The sequence below is a fragment of the Anabrus simplex genome, chromosome 1 (assembly GCF_040414725.1).
Source record: "Anabrus simplex isolate iqAnaSimp1 chromosome 1, ASM4041472v1, whole genome shotgun sequence".
Taxonomy (NCBI): domain Eukaryota; kingdom Metazoa; phylum Arthropoda; class Insecta; order Orthoptera; family Tettigoniidae; genus Anabrus; species Anabrus simplex.
Window position 1 is genome coordinate 1,047,914,425 of NC_090265.1, and position 26,520 is coordinate 1,047,940,944.

At 39.3% G+C, this 26,520-nt stretch overlaps 1 protein-coding gene across 1 annotated transcript in view; it reads left to right on the top strand.

Moving 5' to 3' along the window:
• The first annotated feature begins 4,101 nt into the window (after window positions 1-4,101).
• The window catches only part of LOC136857942 (cytochrome P450 6k1), a 168,559-nt gene continuing 146,140 nt past the window's right edge, over window positions 4,102-26,520 (top strand). Inside the window, exon 1 of the mRNA XM_068225210.1 lies at window positions 4,102-4,117. The gene's annotated coding sequence lies outside the window, so the exon portion shown is untranslated. The remainder of the gene's footprint in view (window positions 4,118-26,520) is intronic.

The following is a 26,520-nucleotide window of genomic DNA, read 5'->3' on the forward strand; positions in this document are numbered from 1 at the left end:
TGCCTGTACATCACGTACAATGAATATTAATGAACCTTCGAAAGAAATTAATACGTCATTCTCGTGAATAGTACGATTTCACGATTTGAACAAACTTTCTAACTGGTCTCCCTTAAAATTATGAAATTTTGCTTGGCACTCTTTTTCCCTTTATCTCTTTTTCAAATATGAAGCAACTAATACGCGGCTTATCAAACTAAAAACAAGAGTGAATATGAATTTTGAAGACAGTAAAGTACGAAATTGAAGTGAATGTGTGGATCATGTAACAAAAAATTAATAAAGAGCAATGCAGCACGAATAAGCATTTTTACATATCTAGTCAACGGGAGGTACAAACTGACACATATTTTAGAATGAACAGTGGTAGACAAAACGCTTCGTCAAAACAAGATTTCATTGAAAATTGGCAAACTCGTCTCTTTTCTGAACAGCTCACTGAAAACAGAAGCTGTTATAAATTTGCTTAGCCTACCCCTTGAGACGACCCCACGTACCCCTAATTGTACGCGTACCACACTTTGAATACCACTGCTTTAAACCATCAAGTAACTGCCACTAGAATTCTTCATGGATTTTTCTTCCATTTAAAAGACTTCTGAAACATGAGAGTAGGTATAGAACCCATTATTTCTTGTAGCCGTCCGACGAGCAGACTTACCCCCACTGGATGAGGAGTTTTACTAATTCATGAATTAAGATTTCCAAATGTCCTCGAAGACGAGGAACCGATACAGAGAGATATCCTTGACTATTGTAGAGCGTAGAGGACAAAATGCCTCAAACGAAGTGTAGAGTCCCGGGTACTCGAGAGTAAGTAACATACTGCTGGATGAAGTAGTTCTGAGGAAAGACGTTCTGAAGTGTGGTTTTACTGAAAGAGAGGTGGTGAGGCGAGAAAAGAGCAATTTTATTCGAAAATGAGAAGCGAGAAATACACCAAAAAGTAGAGCTGAAAGAGACTGACGTGTAATATATTTTAACAGAAGTAGGAAAAACGTAAAATAAAAATCAGACGTAGGCCCTAGTCCTTAAGGGGAGTACAAAAGGTGGTACTGGTAAAATAGGTATATTTTAATTTTTTACGGAAAATTATTATTTTAAGGTTTCTCTTTAATTCCATATATGTTCCATTGAAATGAAATGGCGTATGGCTTTTAGTGCCGGGAGTGTCCGAGGACATGTTCTGCTCGCCAGGTGCAGATCTTTTGATTTGACCTCCGTAGGCGACCTGCGCGTCGTGATGAGGATGAAATGATGATGAAGACGACACATATACCCAGCACCCGTGTCAGAGAAATTAACCAATAATGGTTAAATATTCCCGACCCTGCCAGGAATCGAACCCGGGACCCCTGTGACCAAAAGACAGCACGCTAACCATTTAGCCATGGAGCCGGACTTATATTCAATTGATTTTGGGTGACTAAAAGTACTCTATTTATAAATTTTACAAAATATATGTTGTTGCGAAGCTATTTCTCCAAATTTCGTGAGCGTTTGTTCAGTTAAGACAAGATATCTCGGGAACTATTTGTTATATAAGGCGGTAATTTATGTTGATTTATAATAAAATTCCTGCTGCATAAGTTGGCTACATTGGTTGTTATGATATCAATTAATGCCTGGTATTCATGTGGTAAGAAGCATGGTAGCATCCCTGTCTTGTAAGTGGCATTAGACTTTCAAGTGTGATTTCTGAGAAACTACACTTTGTTTGCGAATGTTTCCAATTTTCTCAGAAACTACATACTTAAGGTAGAAATCTGAAAAGTGTATCTTTCATTAAAAGAATTGTTTTTATATGGATCTACAATTTTAGAAATATCACACATTGTTCGATCATAAATATTTTTGGAAGGTACCGGTAAATACATTAAAAAATTTAAGAACTTGATTTAAAAATCGATATCTTGATTTCTAATAAAGGTAGAAGTAAGAAAGTAGTTTAGTAAATGTATTAGATATGAAACTATATCCTATACACGTTTTGTTTTATCACCTTCGACGGTTCCAGAGAAACTGGGATGTAAACTTGTTAAATTTAACATTATCAGGGCAGTCCTTTGATGCTCCCATTAAGAGAATATCTGTATAAGAATTTAAATAAAAAATTGGAAACAAACTTAATATTAAATAATACAGCCAGTCAGACTGGAGGTGAAGAAAAAGGATCGCGGAAGGATACATGACGTCATCCGGAACCAATAGCAAATGAAGTTGCCTTTGAAGTTGATGTGGTAAGAGAGAACCAATAGGAAAAAATAAGTATGACATGAGTAAGACCACGTCGCGTCAAAGGCAACTTCAAATGGATGATTAAAAGTGAAGGATGACTATCCCTCAAACTCAAGTAATAACCTTTAATTTTGATTAAAGGTATCGATAAATATGTATGAAATCTGTGTAATAAAGTAAAGTGTAGAGAAATTAACTTAAGTTTGCGAAAAATGTAAAACTTCCAGGAACTTCGTGGAAACTCGAATACACATTATTTCCAGTATTAGTTACATTTTTATGTGAATTAAAAGAAACGTTCTAAGAGGAGGAAAAACACCTATTTTCACTCTAAGTTTTAGTTGTTTAGTGGCTCACATGTTCTTGGCAATGTTACGAATTGATTTTGTTCGACCGAATTTGCTATGAATTCACTTGAATTTCTTCAACCAGCATTTTTAAATTGACATATTTGACTGTTTTGATATTGGTCATCACAGAAAGTTCTACTTCGCAAGAATATGTGGTCGAAAACTGAAATAAAACAACAAGAGCTCGTTGTGCTAGATGAGGGAACTTTTCTTGAAGTGAAAACCAGAACTTGTCCACATTGTTTTAATTTCAAGTTCATATCACTTCCAAGCTCTTATAATTAGTCTATCAAAACAAATTCACTAACCTCCAATGAAACAAAATTAATTTCGTCCAGTCAGAAGCATTTGTGCTAAGATTTGGGAACTAACTTGCTAATTTATCTATGAGTAATCATAGGATGTTGTAAATTAGATCATTTGTTTTTATTTATTTCAAATCACCGAGTACAGTACTGTATTTTGGAATTTATAGCTGCTCTCTCTCACTTTCTGAGTCCGGCTCCATGGCTAAATTGGTTAGCGTGTTGACCTTTGGTCACAGGGGTCCCGGGTTCGAATCCCGGCAGGGTCGGGAATTTTAAACATCATTGGTTAATTTCGCTGACACGGGGGCTGGGTGTATGTGTCGTCTTCATCATCATTTCATCCCCTTCACGACGCGCAGGTTGCCTACGGGAGTCAAATCAAAAGACCTGCACCTGGCGAGTCGAGCATGTCCTCGGACACTCCCGGCACTAAAAGCCATACGCCATTTAATTTAATTTCACTTTCTGAGCCCAGATCGCGAAGCCCCATAAACCTTCAGGCGACACTCAATTTGGAAAGCACTGATTTGCAGTAGAAACCGGTACATCTTGTTTATGAAAGCTGCGTAATAAGTTGTGTTGGTTTATGTGTGCTGGAATGGCGGTTCTCTACCTGTACTTTCCTTCAGTGATTTTAGAACAAACTGGAACAAGAAGCACTCGTGATAGCTACTGTCACGCCGAACTTACAAACTCTAAACCCCCTAGCGTGCAACGTATTTCAAGGTTCGAGCAAGAAGAGGGGTTTTGTCCCTGTCATCCCATTTGCCTAGAGTGTATTCGGAAAACTCTGTGGAAAAACTACGCTTAAACTGGACACCTTTAGCGTCTAACTTCGAATTTTAGATGTCAGGTCGAAGCATATCCTATTACATTCTATCTAATAGTTAGAACGTTGGTCATTTCAAGATAGAGTTTTCAAGACAGATGTTTACCTACATATGATAAGTCATTCGTGTTCAGTAAGTCGATCGTACGTTGGGGTTAATAAGTTTGTATAATTCTTAGAACCCGTGCTGTGTGTTTGCCTGGAACTGAAGGAAGACCAAGGACAACGCAAATAATGGAAGCTGCGTGATTGTCGGAAGTTGTTAATTGCATAACATATTGTCACGTGAAGGAAAAGGAGCTGCTTGATAGAGGGAGGAGGGGCCAGCCTATATTATAGTATATGAATCATACCTCAAGCTGTCTTTTGTCATATAGTTCAACACAAGACCTGTAAGTAAGTCATCGTAGACCGATGTGCATTCACTTCACATTCATTTGAAGCGCAATAATTTGATGGAATATCTCAGTGCTTGAACTGTATTCCAACATACAAGTCTTGTACATTACAAATAACCATGTTATAGGTTTTACGTCTCACTAACTTGTTTTATGATTTTAGGAGACTTCTTGTGCAACACGTTTCATATCATTCTTGTCATTATGCTGTGATTATGTTAAGTGTATATTCGGCAATCAATCAAGAAAACGAGCAAGCTTTAAGGTTTATGTTAACTGCTGATGCTGTGATTGACCTTTGATAGGGTAGATCATGGAAGACTATTGACAAAACTGAGAGCTATTGGACTAGACAAAAGAGTGACCGAATGGGTCGCTAAATATCTAGAAAATAGAACTCAGAGAATTAGAGTAGGTGAAGCATTATCTGATCCTGTAATGATAACACGTTGAGTGCCAAGCGACCCCATATGGTTACGAAAGAGTAGTCAAATTTTCAACTTCACGTCCCCATATGGGGTCGTACGTTCGTTGTAAATCGAGAACTGTGCGAACCCATTTGGGTGCGCAGTAAGTTTGTGATTCGAAGCTGTATAAGTTCTCTTCCTGCCATCTGCTGGTCGTCTATTTAAGTACGTTCATAGTCCACCTTCCATTCCTCAATTCCTGTTATGGCGCGACTCCATATGAGTATGTCAAGAGTGCTTTGTAGGGTGACAAAGTCATTGTCTATCTCGCGCACGGATTGTTTATGTAAGCGTGCAGTGCTGTGAGTTTCCTTTTCTTTTTTAAGTCGTTACGAGTAAATCGAACAGTAAAATACTTAGTGCAGATAGTCTGGACGATATATCGAACAAGTCGGACAATGATGTAAACGAAGTATCTAGTTTCAACCCAGTAATTAGCAAATAGCGATCTCGCACGTTCATCTATATTGATGAATTACAGTTTTCAGCATACACATCCCCGCTGTATTCCGGGTTTCCAAGCCAGCTGTTGCAACAATTATGACCGTCTTCAACGATATAGTCACTGGTTTCCCATGTTGCACAATCATCACTGCTAGGTTCTCTTACTCAAATTAAATGTTATACAAATAAAATTATATTCTTATTCAATATTCCGTAACTACTAATTCTTCTTATAATAATATTCTGTTACATCCCAATTGACCAAATTTACATGATTTTCACTACTTTATATAACATTTTATACGAAAATTTCTTCACCAAAAATCGGAAGATCGACATTTACAAACATTTACTGACCTAAAATCGGGGATCGTACTTTTTTACTGCTCCAGTACGAACAGGCTAACGCATCTCTCATAATCAACAGCATATAACGCGTCCCTGTAATATACATAATAGGTTGACTTAATATATCATAAACACATCCCCATTTCAGCGATCATTTGCTTGGTTAAGCCTGTGAACGTTTTGGCACCAGGGAGTAACTCGATGTTATTAGCTCACGGCACTAGACTGCAATCCTATGAAATTCGGTCTGGCACTCAACGTGATAAAGATGTCACAGATAGGACATTTTTTGGATGATGCTATACTGTATAGGGTAATAAATAAGTCCAAGATTGTGAGCGACTGCATAAAGACCTAGTTTAAGAAAAGACTAGGTAAACTGCCACTAGGGCGACAATATTAATGCACATCAATTATGATTAATTGATTGATTGATTGATTGATTGATTGATTTATTGATTGATTGATTGATTGATTGATTGATTGATTGATTGATTGATTGATTGATTGATTGATTGATTGATTGATTGATTGATTGATTGATTGATTGATTGATTTCGATAATGTTGTGAGATGGACATCAGACAATGGTATGACAGTAAACGGAATGAAAAGTCAGGTTGTATGTTTCACCCAGAGGCAGGGGCGTATCGTTAGGGCTTGCAGGGCCTGCAGTGCCGATGGGCCCGGGCCTTTAAGGAAACCTAGAGACACTTCACAATACGGTATATATACGGTACGTTGCCTAATGTCACTCTGCACGGAAATGGTCAGGTCAGATCATAACGGTTTTGTAGAATCAGTCGAAATAGTTTGATTTTAGAACTTGTGCATAGAGGAATTGCCATGTGGTTGCATCTGGCAGCAGTTATTATAATTGTATTGAGTGTAACACAGCTCAGCTGTCTCTCGTAACACTACGGCACGCTCTTCACAAAAGAGCTGCACTAATTTGAAAATGGTAAGTGAAATAGAAACAGATTATAGCAGTGACAAAAATCCATATACGTATATATAAAATAACACGTCCTGACTGACTGACTGACTGACTCAGATGATTACAGTAGGTGAAGTGATATCTGATTCTGTATTGAATCAGACGGGGTCCCACAGGGCAGTATTATTGGAATTTTATGTGTTCTTATGTAAATGATATGAGCAAAGACTTCGAATCACAGATAAGGCTATTTGCGGATGATGTTATACTGTATAGAGTAGTAAATAAGTTACAGGATTGTGAGCGACTACAAAAAGACCTAAACAATGTTGTGAGATGGAGAGCGGACGATGGCATGATGCTGAACGGGATGCAAATTCAGCTTGTAATTTTCGCCAAGAGGAAGTCCTCCCGGTTTTAATTACTACTGGAGGACGCGTGCTGCTCCGCAGATCAGATAACGTGTCATCATTTAATTTTGGTCCATGCGCTACCAGGCTACTATTTTAAAATTTGACTTTTAGGATTTGTATTACCTGTTATTATGTGTGAAGTGTTATTTGTAGATTTCTTTATTGTGATGTTGACTGCTAAATCACGAACATTGTAAAAAAAAACTGTTTTACATCACACCGAGTCGTACGACGACGATGGAATAGGAAAGGGCTAGGAGCGAGAAAGAAGCGGAGATGGCCTTAAATAAGGTACAGCCCCCAGCATTTTCCTGGTGTGCAAAATAGGAAACTATCGAAAACCACATACTGAGTTGCCGACAGTGGGATTCGAACCCGAATGTGTTTAATTTGAAGTTTTAGTTTTAGATTATTTTGTTTCGCGTGGAACTTTGGCAGCCCAAATTGTCCGTGGAATAGCTGATGTTTCAAATTACAATAATAAGTGATAACAGTATGTATTTACACGCAGCGCTATAGATATGAAGTATACGGTTCCAACTGTCATTACAACTGTCATCAGTTAGCCTAGAGAACCCCAAAACCGTAAATTTAGTACTGATACCCGGCATTATGGACATTTGCTTCCCCACCCTGTATGACCAGCATGCCGATGAAGGCTGAATTTGGACTTAGATGTCATCCAGAGTGTCACTATTCATCCCATTGACCCAGAAAACTATTGGATTCTAGGTCGTTTTCGATTGTTTTTCTCCCTCTTCACTCCACCCCTAGGGGTGCTAGGTGTGTCTTACTCCCACGATAGTTCTCTCCAGATAGTATCAAGTCATATGTGTACCAAGTTTGTCTATAGCCGCCGTCATTTCTAATTGTTTAGCTTTGCCAATATCTTTGCATAAAGATATTGCTCCTTAACTGTGTGCAACCCGCTAAGTGCAGAATGTATTGCGGACTAGTGGAGGCCTTCGCCTGCTATTGTCGGAGTGATCATTAATGACTGAACTTAACAAGACCTATCAGTGTCTCATAATTCACCGACAGGTAATTCCGGAGAGATTAAAACAAAATTGAAGCAAAGCGGTCCAGTAGAACGGGCATACGGATTTTCCGAAGCTGTTTTTACCAAGCTCTTTTAATAGATATTGATGTGGGGAACACTGTAAGTACCTAAGTGTTAATATAAGTTGCACATTATCTTATGTCTGGTTATTCACAATTTGTGGTAGATTTTCTCTATCAAGCCATGAACAACAAACTAATGGCAGACTGTGTTAGAATAACGTATGTTCTTGACCAGTTTGAAAGTAATGGTGATGGATGACGAGGGCATTTTGTTATATTAATTTGCGTGCATTAAGTAGTGCTTTGTTAACACCATTATTTATTGTTTACTAATTTGTTAATGAAATAATCTTTGTTATTAACATATTCCAAATTACGTCCGACAATTCTAACTTGCATTCTGGTTTTTGCGATCAGTGGTAGCGGTGGTGTCTGATGACGTCACATGATTGCACAGTCATGTCTTCTACATCGGGTTCCTTGACTGAATGGTCAGCATAGTCGCCTTCGGTTCAGAGGTGCCCCGGGTTAGGGATTTTAACTTTAATGGTTACTTTCTTTGGCTCGGGGACTGGGAATTTGAATTGTTCCCAACATTCCTGCAACTGACACACAACACTGCCGTCCACTACAAAAACACGCAGTTCCCATACACGGAAGCTGCCGTCCACGCTTGTTGGGGGTCAGCCTTACAAGGGCTGCACCTGTCCAGGAATACCCACACGAAATTATTATTATTATTATTATTATTATTATTATTATTATTATTATTATTATTATTATTATTATTATTATTATTATTATTATTATTATTGTCCGCCTCTCTGGTGCAGCGGTTAGTGTAATTAGCTACCACCCTCCGGAGGCCCGGGTTCGATTCCCGGCTCTGCCACGACATTTGAAAAGTAGTACGAGGTCTGGAACGGGGTCCACTCATCCTCGGGAGGTCAACTGAGTAAAAGTGGAGGCACCAAGCTCGATAGCTGCAGTCCCTTAAGTGCGGTCAGTATCCAGTATTCGGGAGATAGTAGGTTCGAATCCCACTGTCGGCTGCCCTGAAAATGGTTTTCCGTGGTTTCCCATTTTCACACGAGGCAAATGCTGGGGCTGTACCTTAATTAAGGCCACGGCCGCTTCCTTCCCACTCCTAGACCTTCCCTGTCCCATCGTCGCCATAAGACCTATCTGTGTCGGTGCGTCGTAAAGCAAAAAAAAAAAAAGTGAGGGCTGTTCGATTCCCTCCTCAGCCACCCTATAAAAGGTTTCCGTGGTTTCGCACTTCTCCAGGCAAATGCCGGGATGGTACCTACCTTAAGTCACGGCCGATTCCTTCCCTCTTTCTTGTTTATCCCTTCCAATCTTCCCATACCATATCCCCCCCCCCCCGCAAGGCATAGCAGGTGACGGCGCCTTGGCGATGCACTGGTCCTCCTCCCCAGTTGTATCCCCTGACCCAAAGTCTCACGCTCCACGACACTGCTCTTGAACTGGTAGAGGCGGGATCCCTCGCTGAGTCCGAGGGAAAAATCAACCCTGGAGGGTAAACAGAGTAAGAAAGAAAGAAAGAAAGAAAGATTATTATTATTATTATTATTATTATTATTATTATTATTATTATTATTATTATTATTATTATTATTATTATTATTATTATTATGTCCGCCTCTGTAGCGTAACGGTTAGTGTTATTAGCTGCCGTCCTCGGGGGCCCGGGTTCGATTCCCGGTGCTGCCAGAAATTTAAGAATGGCAGGAGGGCTGGTATGTGGTTCAAATGGTACATGCAAGCTCACCTCCAATGGGGGTGTGCCTGAAAAGAGCTGCACTACCTCGGGATGAGGACACGAGTTTACTTTTTATTATTATTATTATTATTATTATTATTATTATTATTATTATTATTATTATTATTATTATTATTATTATTATTAGCCGCCTCTGTGGTGTAGTGGTTAGCGTGATTAGCTGCCACCCCCGGAGGCCCGGGTTCGATTCCCGGCTCTGCCACGAAATTTGAAAGGTGGTACGAGGGCTGGAACGGGGTCCACTCAGCCTCGGGAGGTCAACTGAGTAGAGGTGGGTTCGATTCCCATCTCAGCCATCCTGGAAGTGGTTTTCCGTGGTTTCCCACTTCTCCTCCAGGCGAATGCCGGGATGGTTCCTAACTTAAGGCCACGGCCGCTTCCTTCCCTCTTCCTTGTCTATCCCTTCCAATCTTCCCATCCCTCCACAAGGCCCCTGTTCAGCATAACAGGTGAGGCCGCCTGGGCGAGATACTGGTCATACTCCCCAGTTGTATCCCCCGACCAAGAGTCTGAAGCTCCAGGACACTGCCCTTGAGGCGGTAGAGGTGGGATCCCTCGCTAAGTCCGAGGGAAAAACCGAACCTGGAGGGTAAACAGATGATGATGATGATGATTATTATTATTATTATTATTATTATTATTATTATTATTATTATTATTATTATTATTATTATTATTATTATTATTATTTCCGATGAGGCCTGCTGAGGACCACGTGCCAATTTCAATTCAGTTCTTCATACTCTTTTTGTTTTCTCTTCCGTTCCTTCCAATATTCTTTCATTCTTTCACTACTGTATACTGTTTCTTTCTGTCCTCGGACCACTTCACACGAGGCTTCTTCTTCAATCTTCCTTGAAATTCTTCCATACTTACTACCTTCTTTCTAAATCTTTCTTTACTTCTTGAATCCAGCTAGTTGTTGCCTTTTTGTCCCAAAGGTACCTGAAAATCCTTTTTCGTTAATCTGGAATCATCCATTCTGTAAATATGTCCCAAAAATTGCAATCTCCTTTTTCTTATGGTTTCTGTTATGCTTTCTATGTTCCTGTATATTTCATTATTAGATCTTAGATCTTAATGTTCATACTTCTATTGTTTTCACAGGGCCTAAGATTTTTCTCATGATTCTCCTTTCTAGTACCTCAAGTTTATATAATCTATAATTTAGTACCAGGCATTACTATTATTATTATTATTATTATTATTATTATTATTATTATTATTATTATTACTTATGACATATTTCCGGCAGCCGGGCTGAGTGGCTCAGGCAGTTGAAGCGCTGGCCTTCTGACCCCAACTTGGCAGCTCGATCTCGGCTCAGTCCGGTGGTATTTGAAATATGCTCAAATATGTCAGCCTCGTGTCGGTAGATTTACTGGCACGTAAGAGAACTCCTGTAGGACTAAATTCTGGCACCTCGGCGGCTCCGTAAACCGTAAAAGTAGTTAGTGGGACGTAAAGCCATTATTATTATTATTATTATTATTATTATTATTATTATTATTATTATTTTCTGGCAGTGACGAACAGCGGGCGCGAAACTTGGATGATAAATTTTAATTAACATCATTGACTAAAAAGAAAAATTAATTGAATGCACAAATTATTTGGGTAAGTAAGCAGTTTGACCTATGCCCATGACTTGGCGCTGATGACAGACTGTGCTATAAGCCTGCAATCAAGTATCTTGGAGATAGAAAAACGAATATGATATGAAAATTAGCATTTCTCAGAAGTGATGTTCAGGAGGAAAAAAACCTAAGAAGATTCAATACCACGTCAGAATACAAGGTGCGGAACTGACTTAGAACTCACATTCATTGTTCCTTACAATCCCTCACAGATTAAGCAACGCTCTCTGTTACTAAGCGACACCAAGCACTGATAGAGATTGGTTGTCATAGACATGAATGGCCAGAGAGAGGGCGACACCCTCTAGGTGGCCCGCCCCACCCCTCCAGGGTGGGGAATGAAAGCATTTGATAGATAGATAGATAGACATGAATGACTTCTACTTCGTCACGACCGACTCCTGTTAGGATGCACTATATTGTATAATTTTAAAATGACAATATGGGAGCGTTTGGCTCCTTCGAAGATTCACTGCTAATTCTAAAGAAATATTTTATGATTTTGGTGGGAGTCCTGGCCTCTCGTACCTCCTACCAAAATCTGCCATGAACTTCTGGCATGGTTTAATTTCAAGGTTTTACATAACTTTTGATAAGTCCGTAATTTCGGACGTCTTTAAGTATGATTGTACGTTACGGAAGCATGGTTCTACTTATTTGTGTTGCATAAGTAGTAATAACAATGGCGTGTGATCCCCGAAGAGGCCTGGTGGAGGTCTTCGAGTTGACGCCGTATAGGTGAGCTGCGCTTCTGTGAGGATGGGGCCCTACCAATATGATGAATTCTAATATTGAAGATGGTATACACACTCACACCCCGAGCCATCGGAATTAACCATTGAAGTTTAAAATCCCCGACACGGCCGGGCCATTTAGCCATGGAACCGGACACATACGCAGTATAGGCCTAATATACGGTGACCAATTTTCCCCGTTACGATTTTGATAGTAAAGTCCTATGCCCAGGGTAATCCGTCCCCGGAACACCTAAAGACCCGATTTTTGCCTGGTGTGTAAATGAGCGCCCGCCTCTGTGGTGTAGTGGTTAGTGTGATTAGCAGCCACCCCCGGAGGCCCGGGTTCGATTCCCGGCTCTGCCACGAAATTTGAAAAGTGGTACGAGGGCTGGAACGGGGTCCACTCAGCCTCGGGAGGTCAACTGAGTAGAGGTGGGTTCGATTCCCACCTCAGCCATCCTAGAAGTGATTTTCCGTGGTTTCCCACTTCTCCTCGAGCAAATGCCGGGATGGTACCTAACTTAAGTCCACGGCCGCTTCCTTCCCTCTTCCTTGTCCATCTCTTCCAATCTTCCCATCCCCCCCCCGCAAGGCCCTTGTTCAGCATAGCAGGTGAGGCCGCCTGGGTGAAGTACTGGTCATCCTCCCCAGTTGTATCCCCGACCCAGAGTCTGAAGCTCCAGGACACTGCCCTTGAGGCGATAGAGGTGGGATCCCTCGCTGAGTTTGAGGGGAAAATCGACCCTGGAAGGTAAACAGATTAAGAAAGAAAGGAAACAGATAAGTCCTTCAATAATTCAGAGGGGGAGTTCTGGATGGTTTTCGTTTAACAGTGATTAGTATGTAGTGTATAAAATAGTGAATATTACGTAGTGAAATTATTAATAGCTAGCCTTTTATTAGGAACAGGGTAGTGAAATCTCCATTCTCATCATTAAATTTAGAAGAAAAATTAGGAGTAAAAAGACTTGACCCGCACCAACCTAGAGATTTTAAGCTGCATCAGAGTTGCAAGAAGAAGTGGCTGACTGTGAGTGAAAAAAGAAGTCGCTTTTCTGTTTCGTGTACTTATTGTTTGGCGGAGAAATTAGTTGGACTGGGACAAGCATTAGTGATCATAAACATATATCAGAAAGAGTCAAGAAACACGAAACTTCAGAAACACATATTGAAAACATGTAAAATATAATGTTTGGTTCTGTAAACATTTCGACTCAATTAAATAAAGGCTACCGTGCTTCTATTCAGCGTCACAAAGAACTTGTAGATAAGAACAATTAAATGTATTAAATTTATTAAGTTTTGCGGAACACATGAACTACCTCTTCGAGGTCAGAACGAAGGTTACAATTCACACAATCGCGGGGTATTCTGGGTTCTGTTGTCGGAACTAGCGGCATTCGACAGTATTCTAAGCGATCGCCTCAATTCTACCGTGTCAAAAATACCTCGAAAACAATTCAGAATGAATTACTGGATTGTATGCTTGCGGTCTATAGAGAGAGGATAGTACAAAGACCTAAATACAGTATGTAATCATCCAGGAAGATTAAACTTCAGATATATCATGCATGTCACGATTAGTTATATTGTTGCCATATGTTGCTCGTAGAGGTCCAATTGAGAGATTCATTTCCTTTTACCGTATTCAAGATCGAACTGCAGACAGTTTAATGTCAGTTCTGAAACAACTATTCGAACTATACAAGCTAGAACAGAAGTTAATTTCCGAGTCCTATGATGGTGCTGCACTTTTTACTGGGGTGCAGGTAAAGACAAGAGATACATTTCCTCATGCACATTTCATCCACTGTTACGCCCATCAGCTAAACTTGGTGATAAAGAAAGCGTGCTGAGAAATCTGTGAAGTTGTTTTTCATCAATATGTCGGGGATTTTCATCATTTTTCCTGTTTCTTCCAAGCGCACTGATTTATTAAGATCTGTCTGTGGCAGTGTGATCCGAAAACTGTAGAAACGCGGTGGAATTTTCATAGCAGAGATGTTAATACTGTCTCCAACAATAAGGATGCTCTTCTTGAGTGTTTTGACACCATTCAAAACGAAGATGATTGGAATGACTTTACAGTTAGAAAGGCAATAGGACTAGGTAATATTTTGAATGATAAGGAATTCATATATGTTCTCTCATTTTTAAAGTTCTGTTCTGATACACGTTGACATTCTGTACAACACACTACAGAAAATCATCAATCAATGCCCTAAATATTCGTACTGAAATTCAGCATTTCGAAGCTGCAATAAAGGACATCAGAAATTCTGAACGCCCAACAAAACGTGCGCGGAGAGAAGTGAACATAAGTCCCGATGCTAAAGAAGCGTGTGACATAATTGCGAATCAGATGAAACGCCGTTTCGAAGAAGTGCAACACTTACAATACTTTTCTTTAATTGATCCACCATTTTTCGCAGAACAGAAAGTTGCTTTACCTAGGGAATTTGTAACCAGTGCAGTGAAATATATTCCCATGCTTATGAAGGATAAGTTAGAAAGTGAATTGTGATTTGTGGGAATGATCCATTTGCGAGTGTAACGATAATGACTAGGAAAACAATCTGGATGCAGCCTTATCGGAAGTACACAAACTAGCAGAAATAGTACTTACAGCCCCAATTTCAACCGCGGAGTCAGAACGTTATTTCAGTACTCTAAACAGAGTTAAAACTTATCAAACCGAGCTCGATAGCTTCAGTCGCTTAAGTGCGGTCAGTATCCAGTAATCGGGAGATAGTGGGTTCGAACCCCACTGTCGGCAGCCCTGAAAATGGTTTACCGTGGTTTCCCATTTTCACACCAGGCAAATGCTGGGACTGTACCTTAATTAAGGCCACGGCCGCTTCCTTCCCACTCCTAGCCCTTTCCAGTCCTATCGTCGCCATAAGACCTATCTGTGTCGGTGCGACGTAAAGCAACTAGCAAAAAAAAAACTTATCAAAGGAACTCAATGGGACAAGAACGTTTAAACGCATTAGCTCTGCTTGGTATTCATAAGGACATCAGTGCTGTGACTCCGGAACCGGACATTGATTAATTTGTTTGCATCGCAGAAGAAGCGACGAGCGCATGCCCTAAATATTCGTACTGAAATTCAGCATTTCGAAGCTGCAATAAAGGACATCAGAAATTCTGAACGCCCAACAAAACGTGCGCGGAGAGAAGTGAACATAAGTCCCGATGCTAAAGAAGCGTGTGACATAATTGCGAATCAGATGAAACGCCGTTTCGAAGAAATGGTCTTCGGAGACGCCGAGGTGCCAGAATTTAGTCCCTCAGGAGTTCTTTTACGTGCCAGTAAATCTACCTACACGAGGCTGTCGTATTTGAGCACCTTCAAATACCACCGGACTGAGCCAGGATCGAACCTGCCAAGTTGGGGTTAGAAGGCCAGCGCCTTAACCGTCTGAGCCACTCAGCCCGGCTTTTTATTATAAATGAGGTAACTTTTAAAGTACTTTATTATTAGTATGAATTTGAATGAAGCATGCTTAACTGTACTGATACTGCCAATAAAAATGTAATGACAAGTTTTAATATGCGTGTATATACCACATCAGAAGCAACAAAAACTAGATTAATAATAATAATAATAATAATAATAATAATAATAATAATAATAATAATAATAATAATAATAATAATAATAATAATAGCCATTCGCCTTAATACCTTCTTCTGTTATTTTAGGTAACCTACAGTACTGCTTTCCATAGAGGAATATTTCGACACCTTGGCCTACATGAAGTAAAATAATGCATTTGTCCTTAAAATCAATGCCTGCCAAAATGGTATGTTTGGTGCTCATCTAACTTATTTAATCGTCATTATGCTATGTTATTTTTAATTCATCTCTTAACCAATGTTGGTTTGGAAAATGGACGTTCTATAGTTACATTTATCCAAACATATACTGACTGACAAAAGAGAAAAGAAGAAAAATTTACGCACCAAGAAGGAAGTGTGGGATTTGTATGAAACCTAATATGGATTATTGTAAAGTTGATTTACGTAAATGATCACAATATTATTCATTCATTCATTCATATCCTAAAGGCAAGGCCTTGTCGCTGCAACCACATTTGTCTCTCATCTGCTGAGCGTTTCAGATCAACATATTTTTTCAAATTCAGCCTGTCCATCACGGAATCCAGATACTTCTTCCTCGGTCTTCCTCTTCCCTTCTTACCCAGAACTTTTCCTTCCATCAAAGTCGTGAGGAATGTGTTATGTCGAAGTCTGTGGCCAAGGAATTTGGTTTTCCTCTTTTCTACAGTGTTGATCAATTCCCTTGTTTCGTTTATTTCCTTAAGGACCCTATTGTTTGACTTTTTCTCTGTCCAACTAATTTTCAGCATCCTCCTCCATATCCACATTTCCATTGCTTCCAGGCGTTTTATATCCTGTTTTGCTAAGACCCATGTTTCGCAACCATACAACAAAACACTCCACACAAACATTTTGGCAATTTTTTTCCTAATTTTAATGTTAATGTTCCTGCTTGTCAAAAGCTGTTTCTTGTTACTGAAGGCTTGTTTAGCTAGAGCAATCCTCCTCCTGATTTCTGTAGTGCACCTGTTGTCCTGAGTGATAATGCTTCCCAAGTAGCAAAATTGACTTACTTGTTGTACTTTTTCATCGCATACCTTAATGTTTATCGGTGTTATAGCAAAATAATAATTTTATTGCGGAACACTGACTACTTGCACTGAGGCTTTAGTAGCCTGTTGGTCCACCTTTAGCTTGGATACAGGCTGTAATGTAGACGGGCATGATGGGATGCAGGTTTTGTATGATGTCCTGCTGCAACTCGTACTCTAGATGTTGTAAACTGCTAGGCTGGTCCCAGATGTTCTTGATTGGTGATACATCTGGAGATCGGGCAGGTCACGGCAGTGTGACAACGTTGCGTAGGCATTCCTGTGACACTCTTGTTGTGTGCGGCCAAGCATTATCTAGCTGGAATAGACAGCCTAGAAGCCCTGCCATGAATGGCAACACATGTGGCCGAAAAATGTTAAGCACACATCACCGTATCACTACTAGGTGTGACCGATTGGGGCCAGACACGATGATGGTCGTCATCAGTGCACAGACAACCCGATTCCAGTCTCTAGCAATCAGGGGCGTAGCCAGGGGGGGGGTTACTGGGGGTTAGAACCCCCCCCCCATTTAACTTTCACAAAAATAAAATAAATAGAAACTGACAGTAAACAATAAACTTCTTTTATGTGATCAAGATAAACTCCCTGCAATCTACTGCTTGTTGAGAGTGTTTGCCACCCTACCTGTCACCACTGCAGCCAGTGAGAGATCATTTTCAACATTAAGACGCCTTAAAACCTACCTCAGAAATACCACAAGTGAAAGTCGACTCAACGGGTTGGCTCCCTTGAACATTCACAGAAACACAGTTGTAAAACCAACAGATGTGTTAAATTTATTTTCTAGGAAGCCTCGAAAATTAGATTTTAGATTGTAAACTGAACATACCGTTTGAGATAAAACTGCTGACCTCGATCATATTGTTCTTGTTCTGTATTTTAAAGTAAGAATTTTGTAGTGTATTGCAATCTGAATATCACATACAGTAATTCACTCTTGTATCAGTATCCTTATGACAGTCATGCATGCGCGTACCAGACACGCACAAGCACAAGCACTTTCATTATGTTATATCTTAATTTTGTAACTGTAACCCCCCCCCCCCATTGGCCGATCCTGGCTACGCTACTGCTAGCAATCCAGGTTTCTTGTTCCCTACACCACTGAAAATGGAGGCGATGGTAGGCGGGTGTCAGTTGCATGACACGAAATGGGCGCCGTGAGATCAAATTCCCTTAAGCCAAGGGCCTGGAAAAAGTTCGGACCCACACAGGGGCCTGTAACGATGGTGTTACCTGCCTGGATGGCGGGTGACGAAACAGTTGGTTCTGCTCGTGCTTCTCGGAGGATCCGGCGATCTCTCTTGCTGATTAGTCTGGGCGTCCTGAGCCCGGTCGCCGTGTGTGTGTGTCCTCATGCATCCACTGGTCCCAACACTTCCTAACATCTGATAAGAAAGGCATATACCGGGTGAGTTGGCTGTGCGGTTAGGGACGCGCGGCTGTGAGCTTGCATCAGGGAGATAGTGGGTTCGAATCCCACTGTCGGCAGCCCTGAAGATGATTTTCCGTGGTTTCCTATTTTCACACCAGACAAATGGTGGGGCTGTACATATTAAGGCCACGGTCACTTCCTTCCAACTGGAGATTCCTCGGAACAACCATACAGCCTCATGCATTCTAATAATGCGTCTCCTATCAAATTCTGTTAACTGGGTAAATTGTAGGGGCATGTCAGAATGTGGACAACGTTTACGCAACTGGGAACAACAACCCACTGCGTTCGAGTAGCTACTCCTCCTCCCTTGAAGGAGGAGGCGAGCCTCCTAGAAGTTGACGTACTGCTCCAGCTTTCGTCTTAGTGCAGGAGAATGGAAAATTATGGAAAACCATTCTCAGGACAGCCGATAGTGGGAAGCAGTCCCTATCCGTCTCCCGAATACAGAGGCATGGAGCCAAAGGAGAGCCGTGGCCACCCACCCCTCCTCTGTTCGGTTGGTCGAATGGAGTGCAGAGTTGTCGGATCACGGACACGCCATGGCAACTTGCACGCCGAAGTCTACTCTGCAACCGCCGACCACGTCGAATAGCCTGTGCGAGCCCTTTTTATAGGCCACTGGTATGAAAACCTATCTTCGATAGTTAAAATATTAGCATGTAATTGGAAACTTGAAATGAACACGTTAATATATCTCAGGAAAATACTTCCCATGCTACATACATGTCATTTGTATAGAATCGTAATAGAAATTTCCTCATGAACCATATTTAGTTGCAATGGGAGTTGCACTTTGATAGTTATGGATATGTTAATCCTATAAAAATTTGCAGTACATAGGCCTATAGGTATACGCTAGTAAACAATGGAGTTTTGGGGAGATAATGAAGAGGAAGTACAGACACAAGTTGATTTATGGAATGAGGAGATAAGAAATTTTGGAATGAAGATTTGTACTCCGGAAAGCGAGACTTCGATTATGACCAGAAACAACAGAAAATCCAGGGGAGTGATAAAAATAGGAAATGAACCTCTTGAAGTAGTAGTGAAAAGTTTTAAATATTTAGGCAGCATAATGTTACAAAATGGAAATTTGGATGGATAAATTTATTTAAGAATACAGCACACGCCGCAGTCTACTCTGCAACCGCTGACGTCATGATAAGATGGGCTTAGAATACTCTTGGCTTGGTTTATTTAAAAAGACATTCATGAGTGGAAACATGCCATAACATAAGTTCCTTCCAATTGTCCGGAGATTAATTCAAGAATGGAGGTTCTCAACAAAACATTCTAGGCTTTAACCAGCAATGCAATATTTACGTAACATATCATTGCAACTATAGGAAAAGTAAATTAAATTTGATATTATGAATTTTAAAATATTACATTTATTACTTCACATCGATCCGCCTTTCCACTCAGGAGCCTTAAACTACATTATAGTTATCCAATAATGTTTGATTACATAAGATGAATTAATATTTAGTATTATTTTGGTTTGGTAAGATAATAAGTTTTGTTCATCTCTGTACAGCTTCACCCATAAGCCCCGGAACTATACCTAGCTTAATTTTCTCTTCAGGATTTTAAAGCAAATTAAGAAATATTTACATGGAAGAGGACATATAGACATTCAATAAAATGTGAAATAGATTTCAAACACCGTCGTCATGGTTACGGACCAACAATCGCAGAAATCAAGTTGTCAGGTCCCGTAACTCAAATATCTATGCCAAGCAATCATCTCACAAACAAACACAAACGTAACAAAACGAAAACGAAATCGTGGCTAGAATAATTATCCTCCTGCAATGGACCAAAATGGACAAATGACATTCCCAAAATACTAAGCATTATCCACCATAGCCACTTTGGGTGATGTGGGTTCCTCGGAACTTCTTCTCTGGAGTACAGTATCCTGAAAATGACTACTCTACCATCATCAAAATAAATACACGTCGTGGTTCAGCAGATCTTGCCGGCTCTCGATCATAGCAGCAACAGTGGTATGGAAATACCTATACGCAGTTTAGTCTAATATCTTCTTGGCAGAACATCAAAATATCTCGGCGATTCCTATACTGTTCACATGGCATATATCGAAGATTCTATCTCATTATCATCACCGTCTATACCTATTCAAATACGACAGCCTATCTTATTACCTGTGTACGAAGACTCTATATTATCATCAAATTACCTCATCCGCATATCCCGTTGCATTGCTACTTTAATTATGAAGACTCTACATTATCAATACCATGTATCACTGCATATCATTGCAAGAATACTTTAAATTATGTAATGAGGTTCATAACTTGCCATATCATAAACATTCACTTCTCCGCGTCACAAATGATTCAAATTACAGATATAAGTCCATCCACACGTAAATATAAAATTCAGATGACGCTCTGGGCCCTGTAGTCTAATAAATTCATATTCAGACAGATACGGTACTCAGTTAGGTCTTTATTAAAGAAATGAGTGATCATCCCGAAATAAACAGTCGTTTAGAAGATGTGGCTTCCAAAATGAAATTTAAAAAATAATCGATTAATTAATATTGACGACTTATCATCTCTCTCTAAATTTCTAAATTACAACTTGCATTTTAGAAGAGCCTAGCATCTCATTCACATACCTAAATTTCATTATCTCCTGTATCTTAATCTACATCGTCAAGAAATATACATACTAAAGTATCACACTATTTATTACATTCTAAAAGAGAAAACTAGTTACGTATAAAAATGAAATATGGACTCATCGCTCTGCTGCGCCGCCACCAGGTACTGGAATTAAGCTGCGTTCTCTCATCTCGACGCCCTGCTTCTGGTTGTTTATGCCATCACGAGATGGGAAAAAAGATCAAAAACACTGCGGAAGCCTTTTCATTTCTGTTAAAGCGAAAATATGATATGTCCACTGTAATGGACACGGGGCCTGAAAGGGTTACCCGGTAATATGTTTACGAATTTACTCCACAATCCTATATTTGTAACTAGTTTTGTGGCCTCGTTTAGTTCTCTACCTCTTGTCTTTAAATGTCCGCCTCCATGGCTAAATGGTTAGTGTGCTGGCCTTTGGTCACAGGGGTCCCGAGTTCGATTCCCGGCAGGGTCAGGAATGTTAACTATAATTGGTTAATTCTGCTGGCATGGGAGCTGGATGAATGTGTCATCTTCATCATCATTACATCCTCATCACGACGCGCAGGTCGCCTTCGGGCGCAAAATCAAAATACTTTCATCTGGCGAGCTGAACTTGTTCTCGGACACTAAAATCAGTCAGTCCGGCCATTCTATCCGGTAGATTTAATTCATTCTTCTTTTAACTGAAAGGCATTCATGCACAGATTTGTCATCAGGTACTATAAATCACTAAACTTCCGCCTTCCCCAAATGATTTGATTTTTGACTCTTTGAAGCAATCATATCTTTCGTTCCAATTGAGGTACACAGTTCGTTTTGTTTTAAAAACACTCAGTGGATCAAGCGCTTTCTTTTGAGGTAATAACTACTTAAATTGGTAGATTCTGATAAAAGTTATGAGTTGTCTCCATGACGAAGATCTTTGAAGGACTTTTTAACAGAGCGGCGAGTAGTGTTGTTCCAAGGAACGTTTAATTCAATTTCTTTGTGTGATGTATTTTCAGGTGTTTTGTTGACATAATATTACAGTCTATTACTACAGCAGATCATGTGCTTTATTTCATTAATTCGAAACTTTGCAAATACATCCGTGAGGATAGTAACGAACAACACCATACTTTGTACATTGCGGGCGGAGCCAGCGGGAAACTGCTAGTCATTTGTTAAATCTTTAAATCATTGGAAACTGATTCTAACCAACGTCATCTTGGTCTCCCTCTACTTCTCTTACCCTCGATGACCGAGTCCATTATTCTCCTAGGTAACCTATCCTCCTCCACTTGCCTCACATGTCCTCACCACCGAAGCCGGTTTATGCTTAAAGCTTCATCAATCGAGTTCATTCCTAACTTAGCCTTTATCTCCATTTCCGATTACCCACCTGCCATTGTTCCCACCTGTTTGTACCAGTGATCTTTCTCGCTACATTCATGTCTGTTATTTCTAACTTATGGATAAGATATCCGGAGTCCACCCAGCTTTCACTCCCGTACTTAAACTTGGACTGAAAACGGACCGATGTAACAATAGTTTTATCCGGGAGCTGGCTTCCTTATTACAGAATACTGATGATCGCAACTTCGAACTCACTGCATTAGATTTGCTACACCTCGATTGAATCTCACAATTGTAGAGTAATTATTTTACTACACAAAGAACTTGCTTGTTTTATCAATTAATGCTTTATTATTAGGTCTATGTAATTCTTGTGTATTTTGAGTATTCAGCCAAAAGGCTTGTTTGATCCTCGCCATAAGCTGCCATAGATGGCCTAGATGCCATTGACGAAGCATTTTTGGGATACTAGGGGTGAGGTAGTTTCCCGTTGCTATTACATGTTAGTCTGCAAAGCCCTCTGAAATGCACGCACCAACATACACTATACTTCACTACGTTTCCATAACAGGTGTCGTACGTGAAAATCTCCCAATGAATTTAGTTGTAACTACATTTCTAATTTTTCATTTAACCAGTTGTAGTTAGCATAGGCTTAAGTACAGTTTGGAATTGTAGTGTAGCTCTTTTATTAGGCAGCATCTTTCTTTATTGTTGTGTACGCCTTGTGTAGTCATTTGGATTTTTCAACATTTATCGGCAGTTTTCATTGCTGTTTGCACATAATAATAATAATAATAATAATAATAATAATAATAATAATAATAATAATAATAATAATAATAATAATAATAATAATAATAATACTGTATCTACGTATTTGCGTATTTAGTGCATCTACACATTTCTATAGTTAGCTGTTATTCGTATTATTTTATCTGCCATTCCTATCATTTTATATTGTAACTAGCAAGATACCCGTGCTTCGCTACGGTATTATACTGAAATTTATAATTGAATGCTTAACGTTTTATATATAATCCTCCGAAATTCGCGATTTGACTCGTTTTCTGAGAGATAACGGCAAAGTTCCCCACATTTTTCAATCTTTCTTTGCAGCAATCGATTTCGTACTTCCCGGGGAAGGTCTAGGTATTCCATGCCATCTTTTCCTATAAGCATTTTTAGTATAGATCAAATCCTGAAGGAGATCCGGCGTGGTGTCGTCTTGGGTCCCTTGGCGGTACTGAACCCGCGGCTGGACTGTATTCGTAGTCATTACCAGGCCAGGACCCGTTTCCAGCGCGGTCCGCACAATTTGACGACGGTCCAGAACATTATTATTATTATTATTATTATTATTATTATTATTATTATTATTATTATTATTATTATTATTATTATTATTATTATTAGATGTTCTGGACCCCACAGCGAGATGCAAGACCGCTACTTGGCGGTAAATTGCATCTGCTGCCATTGTCATTGTTGACAATGTGACCAGCACCATTGTCGCGCGTAGGCAACTGTGCGGGATTTCTGGCTGTACGAATGACATACTTCCGTGAATTATTGACCATATTATAGAGGTGAACTATTTGACGGGCAATCTCATTCCTATCGTCGATTTTAAATGTGCTTACATTTTTATTTATATGCCAGGAGATTCTACTGTAATCTAAGAACGTTCTCCGAAGGAAAAGATGTCTGTTGAAATCGAACCCAGGAAAGATTAAAAATGATCGGTTTATGATCAAAATAAGTACATCGAAAATCTACAGCCTGTTTCCAGTCATTCGACAGGGTCAGGTATTGAATGAATAAAGCCCCATCCTGCGGCGACAGTAGGAATTGTGCTGGCTGCCGAAGCACTCCTATGGGACAATGAGCGATGAATGACAAATGAAATTAAATATTGGACAGTATTGCTGGAATGAATGATGACAGGGTAAACCGGAGTATCCGGAGAAAAACCTGTCCCGCCTCCGATTTGTCCAGCACGAATGTCACATGGAGTGACCGGGATTTGAACCACGGAACTCAGCTGTGAGAGGCCGGCGCGCTGCCGCCTGAGCAACGGAGGCTCCTTAAAAGAACATTACGAACAGTAAAATCAATTGGTCTCACCTCCTTTTACACCCCACCGCCGTTAAGTTTATTTAACCCCCCCCCCCCAAAGAAAAATAGAAAGAAGGCGTGTTTCTTTATGTTTAAAGGAGATTCCAAACACAAATGTTCACGTCTATTGCCTTCAGTTTTGAGATATAAGTATCCCCATAAAAATAATTAACTTTTTTTCCACTTCCTTCCCCCCCCCCCCCAAGTGAATTTTCCGGCAAAAAGTAACTTGTTTCTTTCATAGTAAAGGATCTTCTAAATACCAATTATCATGACTCTAACTATTTCAGTTTTTGATTTATGTGTCCTCGTGAAAGGAATTCAACTCCTTTTCACTCCCGCCCCGCAAGATGGTTCCCCCCCTAAACGCGTTTTTCTTTGTTTTTAAAGGAAATCCAAATACCAATTTTCACTTTTGTAACAAATTTACATTTATTAGATGTATGTGTTCTCATACAATTAAGTCAATTAATTTTTCAATTCTTTCACCCCCCCCCCCCCCCCCTTCATTGGATGTTCCGAAAATACGTGTTTCTATACTTTTAAAGCAGATACCAAATATCAAATTTCACGTCTGTAACATCTTTATTTTTGAGATATCAGTAGCCTAATTAAAAGAAATCGACACCATTTTCAGTCACATTTACACACTCCCCTCCCCTCACTTCCGCCCAAGTGGTATTTCCGAAAACTAAAAATACACGTTTCTTTGTTTTTAATAGAGATAAAATTACCATTTTCACTTCTGTAACATGTTAAGTTTTATATATATTACTGTAGAAATTCTCATTTTAAAATTTCACCCCTTTTTATTTGCCCTTAAGGGGAGTTTCCAAAAACAAATCACCTATATTTCCTTACGTTTACAGGAAATTACAAATACCCAATTTTTACGTCTGTAACATTTTACCTTCCTCAGATATTCTGTAGATATATTCTTTCAAAAATTTCACCCCAATTTGTCACTCCAGTTTAACCGCCATTAATTGGATTTTCCAAAAACAAAAAATACGTGTTTCTTTATTTTTAGAGGGGATCCCATATACAAATTTTCAGTTCTGTAATATCTTCAGTTTCTGAGATATATGTATCCTCATTAAAGGCATTCAACCCTTTTACACCCCTCCTATTGGGATTTACAGAAAACAAAAAATACGTGTTCCTTTATCTTTAAAGGAGATTCTAAATACCATTTTTTTTCATTTTTAAACTTTTTATGTTTTAAGATGTAGACACACTCATTTTGAAAATTCACCCCCCTTTTCAACCCCCATAATTTGGATTTTCCAAAAACGAAGAAATACCTGCTTCTTTATTTTTAAAGTAGATCCCAAATACTAATTTTCAGGTCTGTAATATCTTCAGGTTCTGAAATATAAGTAGCCTCATAATAGGCATTCAACCCCTTTTTCCCCCTTTTCCACCCTTCCCATTGGGATTTTCCGAAAACAAAAAAGTACGTGTTTCTTTATTTTTAAAGGAGATTTAAATACCAATTTTTACATCTATAAATTTTAAAAGTTTTGAGATATAGATATATTCATTTTAAAATTCACCCTCTTTTCACCCCCCATTAATTGGATTTTCCAAAAAAAATTGGCTTCTTTATTTTTAAAGGAGATTCAAAACACCAATTTTCAGGTCTGTAATATCTTCAGTTTCTGAGATATAAGTATCCTCATTAAAGGCATTCAACCCATTTTTCACCCCTCTTCACCCCTCCTATTGGGATTTTCTGAAAACAAAAAAATACATGTTTCTTTATTTTTAATGAAGATTCTAAATACCAATTTTTACAACTGTAAACTTTAAAAGTTATGAGATATACATGCACTCATTTTCAAAATTCACCCCCCCCTTTTCACCCCCATTAATTGGATTTTCCAAAAACAAAAAATACGTGTTTCTTTATTTTTAAAGGAGATCCCAAACACCAATTTTCAGCTTCTGAAATGTAAGTAGCCTCATTAAAGTCATTCAACACATTTTCGCACTTTTCCACCCTTCCTATTGGAATTTTCCGAAAACAAAAGTAAGTGTTTCTTTATTTTGTAAGGAGATTCTGAATACAAATTTTTACATCTATAAATTTTAAAAGTTTTGAGATATGGATATACTCATTTTAAAAATTCACCCTCATTTCACCCCGCATTAATTGGATTTTCCAAAAACAAAAAAAATATTTGCTTCTTTATTTTTAAAGGAGATTCAAAACACCAATTTTAAGGTCTGTAATATCTTCAGTTTCTGAGATATAAGTATCCTCATTAAAGGCATTCAACCCATTTTTCACCCCTCTTCACCCCTCCTATTGGGATTTT